Genomic DNA, 8,146 nt, shown 5'->3' with positions numbered 1-8,146 from the left:
CTCAAATACAGAACAAAATGGAGTCTCTTATGTCTACTTCTTTCTATATAGACACAGTAACAGTCTGATCTCTCTTTCTTTTCCCCACAGGGAAACTGGCCCCATGATTCAATTATCTCCACCTGGCCCCACCCTTGACACAGGGGGATTATTACAAATCGAGGTGAGATTTGGGTGGGGACATAGCTAAACCATATCATTCCACCTCTGGCCTCTCCAAAATCTCATATCTTCACAATTCAAAACAAATCATGCTTTCGCAACAGCCCCCAAAGTCTTAACTCATTTCAGCATCAACTCAAAAGTCCACAGTCCAAAGTCTCATTTGAGACAAGGCAGGTCCCTTCTGCCTATGAGCCTGTAAAATCAAAAGCAAGTTAGTTACATCCTGGATATAATGGAGGTATGGGCGTTGTGTAAATACGCATTCCAAATGGGAGAAATTGGCCAAAACGAAGAGGCTACAGGCCCCATGCAAGTCCAAAATCCAATGGGGAAGTCAAATCTCAGAGCCCTGAAATGATCACTCTTGACTCCACGTCTCACATCCAGGTCATGCCAATGCAAGAGATGGGCTCCCATGGCCTTGGGCAGTTACGCCCCTGTGGCTTTGCAGGGTAGAGCCTCCTTCCCAGCTGCTTTCACAGGCTGGCATTGAGTGTCTGCAGTTTTTCCAGGCACCTGGTGCAAGCTGTCAGTGAATCTACCATTCTGGGGTCTGGAGGATGGTGGCCCTCTTCTCACAGCTCTACTAGGCAGTGCCCCAGTGGAAATGCTGTGTGGGGGCTCCACCCATATATTTCCCTCCCACACTGCCTTAACAGAGGTTCTCCATGAGGGCTCTGTCCCTGCAGCAGACTTCTGCTTGGACATCCAGATATTTCCATACGTCCTCTAAAATCTAAGTGGGGGTTTCCAAACCTCTATTCTTGACTTTTGTTCACCCACAGGCCCAACACCACATGGAAGCCACCAAGACTTGGGGCTTGCATCCTCTGAAGCAATGGCCGAAGCTCTACATTGGCCCCTTTTAGCCATGGCTGGGATGCAGGGCACCAAGTCCTGAGACTGCACGAAGCGGCAAGGCCCTGGGCCCTGCCCATTAAACCATTTTTGCTCCTAGGCCTCCAGGCCTGTGATGGGAGGGACTGCTGTGAAGACCTCTGATATGCCCTGGAGACATTTTCCACATTCCATTGGTGATTAACATTTGACTCCTTGTTACTTATGCAAATTTCTGCAGCTGGCTTGAATTTCTCTTCAGAAAATGTGTTTTTCTTTTCTATCGGGATCTTCTAGCTGCAAATTTTCCAAACTTTTATGCTCTGCTTCCGCTTTAAACACACGTTCCTATTCCAAACCATATCTTTGTGAATGCATAAAACTGAATGCTTTTAACAGCACCCAAGTCACCTCTTGAATGCTTTGCTCCTTAGAAATTTATTCCACCAGGTACCCTAAATCATCTCTTTCAGGTTGAAAGTTCCACAGATCTCTAGGGCAGGGACAAAGTACTGCCAAGCTCTTTGCTAAAACATAGCAAGAATCACCTTTTCTCCAGTTTCCAATGAATTCCTCATCTCCATCTGAGACCACCTCAGCCTGGGCATTATTGTCCATATCATTATCAGCATTTTGGTCAAAATCATTCAACAAGTCTCTAGGAAGTTGCAAACTTTCCTTCATCTTTCTGTCTTCTTCTGAGCCCTCCCAGTCTCTAGGAAGTTATAAACTTTCCCACATTTTTCTGTCTTATTCTGAACCCTCAAAACTGTTCCAACCTCTGCCTGTTACCTGGTTCCAAAGTCACTTACATTTTCGTGTATCTTTACAGCTGCATTCCACTCTACCAGTACCAATTTACTGTATCAGTCTATTCTCATGCTAATAAAGACATTCTGAGACTAGGTAATTTATAAAGGAAAGATGTTTAATTTACTCACAGTTCCACATGACTGGGGAGGCCTCACAATCATGGCAGAAGGTGAATGAAGAGCTAAGTCACATCTTACATGGTGGCAGGCAAGATAGCTTGTGCAGGGGAACTCCCATTTATAAAACCATCAGATTTCATGACACTTATTCACTACCACAAGAACAGTATGGGGGACTATGATTCAATTATCTCCACCTGGCCCTGTCTTTCACATGTGGGGATTATTACAATTCAAGGTGAGATTTGGGTGGGGACATGGCTGAACCATATCAGCCATAAATTCTTTGCCAAGGCTGAGAAGGGTATTTCCTAGGTTTTCTAGGATTTTTATACTTTGAGGTCTTACATTTAAATCTTTAATTCCTCAAGTTAATTTTTGGATATGATGAAAGTTAAGGGTATAATTTTCATTCTTCTGCAGACGGGTATCCTGTAATCCCAGTGCCATTTGTTTAATAGGGAGCCCTTTCTCCATTGCTTATTTTTGTTGGCCTTTTTGAAGATCTGGTGGTTGTAGGTGTGTGGCTTTATTTATAAGTTTTCTATTCTGTTCCATTGTTTTATGTGTCTGTTTTTGTGCCAGTACCATGGTGTTTTGGTTACTGTAGCCCTGTAGCACAAAGTTGGGTAGTGTGATGTTCTTTTTGCTTCAGATTACTTTGGCTTTGGTTATTCATGCTCTTTTTTAGTTCCATATGAATTTTAGAATAGTTCTTTCCCTTAATTCTGTGAATAATGATGTCAATAGTTTGATAGGAATAGTGTTGAATCTGTAAATTGCTTTGGGCAGTATGGTCATTTTAACAATATTGATTCTTCCAATCCATGAGCATGGAATGTTTTTACACTTATTTGTGCCATTTCTGATTTATTTCAGCAGTGGTTTGTAGTTCTCCTTGTAAAGATCTTTCATCTCCTTGGTTAGCTGTATTCCTTGGTATTTCATTTTATTTGTGGGTGTTGTAAATGGGATTGTGCTTTTGGTTTTACTGTCAGCCTGGGTGTTATTGGTTTATAGAAATGCTACTGAGTTTGCACATTTATTTTGTATCCTGAAACCTTGCTAAAATCATGTATCAGTTCTAGTAGCCTTTTGGCAGAGTCTTTAGGGTTTTCTAAGTATAGAATCATATTGTCAATGAAGAGAGATAATTTGACTTCTTTTCTTATTTGGATGCCTTTTATTTCTTTCTCTTGCCTAATTGCTCTCGCTAAGACTTTCAGTACTATGTTGAATAGAAGTGGTGAGAGTGGACATCCTTGTCTTGTTCCACTTCTCAAGGGGAATAGGTCCAGCTTTTGACTGTTTAGTATGATATTGGCTGTGGGTTTGTCATATATAGCTCTTATTATTTTGAGGTATGTTTTTTCGATGCCTAGTCTGTTGAGGGTTTTTTTTTTAATCATGAAGGCATGTTGGATTTTATTGAAAATCTTTTCTGTGTCTATTGAGATGATCATATGGTTTTGGCTTTTAATTCTATTTACATGGTGAATCACATTTATTGATTTGCATATGTTGAACCAACCTTGCATCCCAGGAACAAAGTCTAATCAATCATGATGAATTAACTTTTTGATGTGCTGCTGGATTTGGTTTGCCACTGTTTGTGGAAGAGTTTTGCATCTGTGTTCATCAGGGATGTTGGCCTGAAGTTTTCTTTCTTCAACATGTCTGCCAGATTTTGGTATTAGGCTGATGCTGACCTCACAGAGTGAGTTAGGGAGATATCTCTCTTCCTCTATTTTTTGGAACAGTTTCAGTAGTATTGATACCAGTTCTTTACACATCTGGTAGAATTTGGCTGTGAATCCATTTAGTCCAGGGCTTTTATTTGTTGATAGGTTTTTTTAATTGTTGATTCAATTTCTGAGTTTGATACTCATCTATTCAGGCTTTTAATAACTTCCTGATTCAATCTTGGAAGACTGTGTGTTTCCAGGAATTTATCCATTTCCTCTAGATTTTCTAATTTGCCTACATAGAGTTGTTCATAGTATTCTCTGAGGGTCTTGTGTATTTCTGTGAGATCAGTTGTAATGTCAGCTTTATCATTTCTGATTGTATTTATTTGAATTTTCTTTTTTCTTTATTAATCTAGCTAGCAGTCTATCAATCTTATTTATTTTTTCAAAGAGCCAATTATTTGTTTTATTGATTTTTTCGGTATGGATTTTTGCATCTCAGTTTCATTAAGTTCTCTAATTTTAGTTATTTATTTTCTTCTGCTAGCTTTGGGGTTTATTTGTTCTTTTTTGTCTTAGTTTCTTTAGGTATAAAGTTAGATTGTTAATTTGGGATCTGACATAGTTTGAACATGTATCCTCACCAAATCTCATGTTGAATTGTAATTTCCAATGTTGGAGGTGGGGCCTGGTAAGAGGTGTTTGGGTAATAGGGATGGATCTCTCATGGCTTGGTGCTGTCCTCACAATAGTGAATCTTGTGAGATGTAGCACCTTCTCACTCACTCCATCTTTTGATTCTACTCCCACCATGTGACTTGCCTGCTCCCCCTTTCCCTTCCACCATGATTGGAAGTTTCCTGAGGCCTCCCCAGAAGCAGATGCCAGTTCTATACTTCTGATACAGCCTGAAAAACTGTGAGCTAATTAGACCTGTTTTCTTATCAATTACCCAGTCTCAGGTATTCCTTTATAGCAATGCAAGAACAGCCTAACGCAAGATCATTCTAACAACAACAACTTCTTCTTCTTCTTCTTCTTCTTCTTCTTCTTCTTCTTCTTCTTCTTCTTCTTCTTCTTCTTCTTCTTCTTCTTCTTCTCCTCCTCCTCCTTCTTCTCCTTCTTCTTCTTCTTCTTCTTCTTCTTCTTCTTCTTCTTCTTCTTCTTCTTCTTCTTCTTCTTCTTCTTCTTCTTCTTCTTCTTCTTCTTCTTCCTCTTCTTCTTTTTTGAGATGGAGTCTGGCTCTGTTGCCCAGGCTGGAGAGCAGTGGCACTATCACAGCTCACTGCAACCTCCACCCCCTGGGTTCAAGCAATTCTCCTGCCTCAGCCTCCCTAGTAGTTGGGATTACAGGCATGCGCTACCACGCCTGGCTAATTTTTGTATTTTTAGCAGAGACTGGGTTTCACCGTGTTGATCATGCTGGTCTTGAACTCCTGACCTGAAGTGATCTGCCCACCTTGGCCTCCCAAAATGCTGGGATTACAGGCGTGAGCCACCGCACCCGGCCCATCTTAACTTCTTGATGAAGGTGTTTAGGGCTATAACATTTTCTCTTAACACAGCTTTAGCTGCATCCCAGAGATTTTGGTAAGTTGTGTCCCTATTTTCATTAATGTCAAAGAATTTTTTTGTCTTAATTTTGATCTTCACTCAGGAGCCATTCAGGAGCAAGTTGTTTAATTTTCATGCATTTGTGTAGTTTTTAGAGATCTTCTTTATATTGATTTCTATTTTTATTGCACTGTGGTCTCAGAGTATGCTTTGTACAATTTTATTTTTTTATTTATTGAGACTTGCTTTATGACTGAACATGTGGTTGATCTTAGAATATGTTCTGTGTGCCGATGAGAAGAATGTATATTCTGTGGTTGTTGGGTGGAGTGTTCTGTAGATAGCTATTAGTTCCAATTAGTCAAGGGTTGAGTTTAAGTCCAGTTTCTTTGTTAGTTTTCTGTGTTGGTGATCTGTCTAACACTGTCAGTGGGGTATTGAACCTTCTATGATTGTGCGGTTGTCTAATTATTTTCATAGGCCAAGAAGAACTTGTTTTATGAATATGGGTGCTCAATGTTAGGTGCATATATATTTAGGATAGTTAAATCTTCTTGTTGTATTGCACCCTTTATTATTATGTAATACTGTGTTAGGCTGTTCTTGCATTGTCATGAAGAAACACTTGAGACTGGGTAATTTATAAAGAAAAGAGGTTTAGACTTTCACTGGCAACATTAGCTGGCACTTGCTCTACTCTCTCTAATGGGGAAGCAGTGAAATACAAGAGACTGAACTGTATCTGCCTTTATTTCCGATGGACTCACATTGAACTTTCAATCACAAAATTATAGCAAAGAAAGGAACCCGGACTTTAGTAACACAGATAGAACAAGTTGCAGCAGCAGTGGCAGCAGCAGGAGAAAAGCTTTAATTTAGTTGATTTTCTGTGGTTATTGGTTGTTTGCTAGTCTCATGGTGATGGAAGCTGCAAAATTTTTTTGAAGGGACCAAGAAGCTGCTGAAGGTTTGGTTCTCCTGGTAGCAGCCTGATACAAACGAAGGATGTGGGAATCTTAGCAGTACTCCAAGATCTGAGTGGGACATATTTTTGAAGAATGTGTAATGTTCAATCAAGTGTGGCAAAAACTGACAAGCAGGAAGCTTATGTACTCAGTGAGAGTAGCATATTTGTCTCCAAGAGACGTTTCATTTTGAAGACATGTGATACCACCCTCTTGCTTAAAGCACTGGTTCCTCTGTCAAAGCTTGCTGGGTATTACAGTGGGTTTGACTCTATTCAAAGCTTCTTTTATTCTTATAAGAAGTTCATTAAGCCTTCTCACCAAGGGTACCCTAACCAGAATTTCCAGGAAGACATAGAGTTTCTTAATGCAATTTTCCCAAATGGAGCAGCATATCGTATGGGATATATGAATTCTGACTGGTAGTACTTATGTACTCTGGAGTTCCCAGAGAGTTGGGTAATCAGTCAGCCAGATCAAACCCTGGAAATTCTGATGAAGTGAACTTGACCCAGCAGTTATGGACCAGTTCTACATGAAAGATGGTGTTACTGCAAAGAATGTCACTCGTAAGAGTGGAATCTGTGACCTGATTCCAGGTTCTGTCACTGATGACACAATATTTAATCCTTTTGAATATTTGATGAATGGAATGAAATCAGATGGAACTTATTATTCACATCACCCCAGAACCAGAATCTTCTTATGTTAGCTTTGAAACAAACAAGTCAGACCTCCTATGATGACCTGATTAGGAAAGTTGTGGAAGTCTTTAAGCAAGGAAAATTTGTGATGATCTTGTTTGTTAATCAGATTTCTAAATGTTGCACAGTGCTTTCTTTGCCCCAGAAGATTTAAGGTGTTAAGTGTCTTGATTGTCAGAGTGCTATGTTCAATGATTACAATTCTATTTTTACCCACTTTGCTAAAAATTAGCAACAGCAAAGTTAAAAAAAAATGAAGAAAAAAACACAAAAAGAGAACACACGTAGAGGGTGGTGGATACTTTCTAGATGTTGATACTGGGGGCAGTGCTTTCCACAGCCACCACCTTGTACTTACAGAAAGCCCTAGATGTAATGATAGTGTAATCATTTTGAACTGTATGCATTATATCAAGGAATTAGATGTCTTGAATGAATGCTTTCTTCTGTGTTTAGGTATTCTCTGCCACTCTTGCTGTGAAATTCAAATGCATGTAGAAAAAAACTTTTATTATACGAAACTTTACAACACTCATGAAAGCAATTAAATTTGGTTTATGCATAGCATAATATTTCTCCAGGTATCATCCAAAATTCCTCACAGACAAGGCTTTTGTCCTCATTAGGTATTGGCCTCAGCTAACCATCTGGACAGTTCTATTAAATTACTGTGAGAATTTTACATTCAGTTACCTCCACTTTCTAGAATGCATTTTTTTTTTTCAAACAAAGTCTCACTCCGTCACCCAGGCTGGAGTGCAGTGGTGCGATCTTAGCTCACTGCAACCTCCACCTCCCATGTTCAAACGATTCTCATGCCTCAGCCTCCCGAGGAGCTGGGATTACAGATGTGCACCACCATGCCCAGTTAATTTTTATATTTTTAGTAGAGATGTGGTTTTGTCATGTTGTCCAGGCTAGTCTCAAACTCCTGGGATCAAGCAATCCACCCGCCTCGGCCTCTCAAAGTGGTGGGATTACAGTATATTATCTTTCTGATATATTGTTGGATTCAGTTTATTAGTATTCTGTTGAGGATTTAAAAATCTATGTTCATCAAGGATATCGGCCTGTAGTTTTCTGTTTTTATTGTGTCCTTCTCTGGTTTTTGGTTACACTGGCCTTGTAGAATGAATTAGAAAAAGTGTCCTCTATTTCAATTTTTAGAATAGTTTGAAAGAATTGGTATTAATTCTTCTTTAAAGATTTGGTGCAATTCAGTGGTGAAGTCATTTGCTTCTGAACTTTTCTTTGTTGAGAGACTTATTATTGATTAAATCTCACAACTTTTTATTGGTCTG

At 39.5% G+C, this 8,146-nt stretch overlaps 1 pseudogene; it reads left to right on the top strand.

The window, feature by feature from the left end:
* The first annotated feature begins 397 nt into the window (after positions 1-397).
* Positions 398-7,092, top strand: LOC126945942 (S-adenosylmethionine decarboxylase proenzyme-like; annotated as a pseudogene).
* The last annotated feature ends 1,054 nt before the right edge of the window (positions 7,093-8,146 follow it).

The sequence above is a fragment of the Macaca thibetana genome, chromosome X (genome assembly GCF_024542745.1).
Source record: "Macaca thibetana thibetana isolate TM-01 chromosome X, ASM2454274v1, whole genome shotgun sequence".
NCBI lineage: Eukaryota > Metazoa > Chordata > Mammalia > Primates > Cercopithecidae > Macaca > Macaca thibetana.
This window is presented reverse-complemented; position numbering and strand designations above follow the sequence as displayed.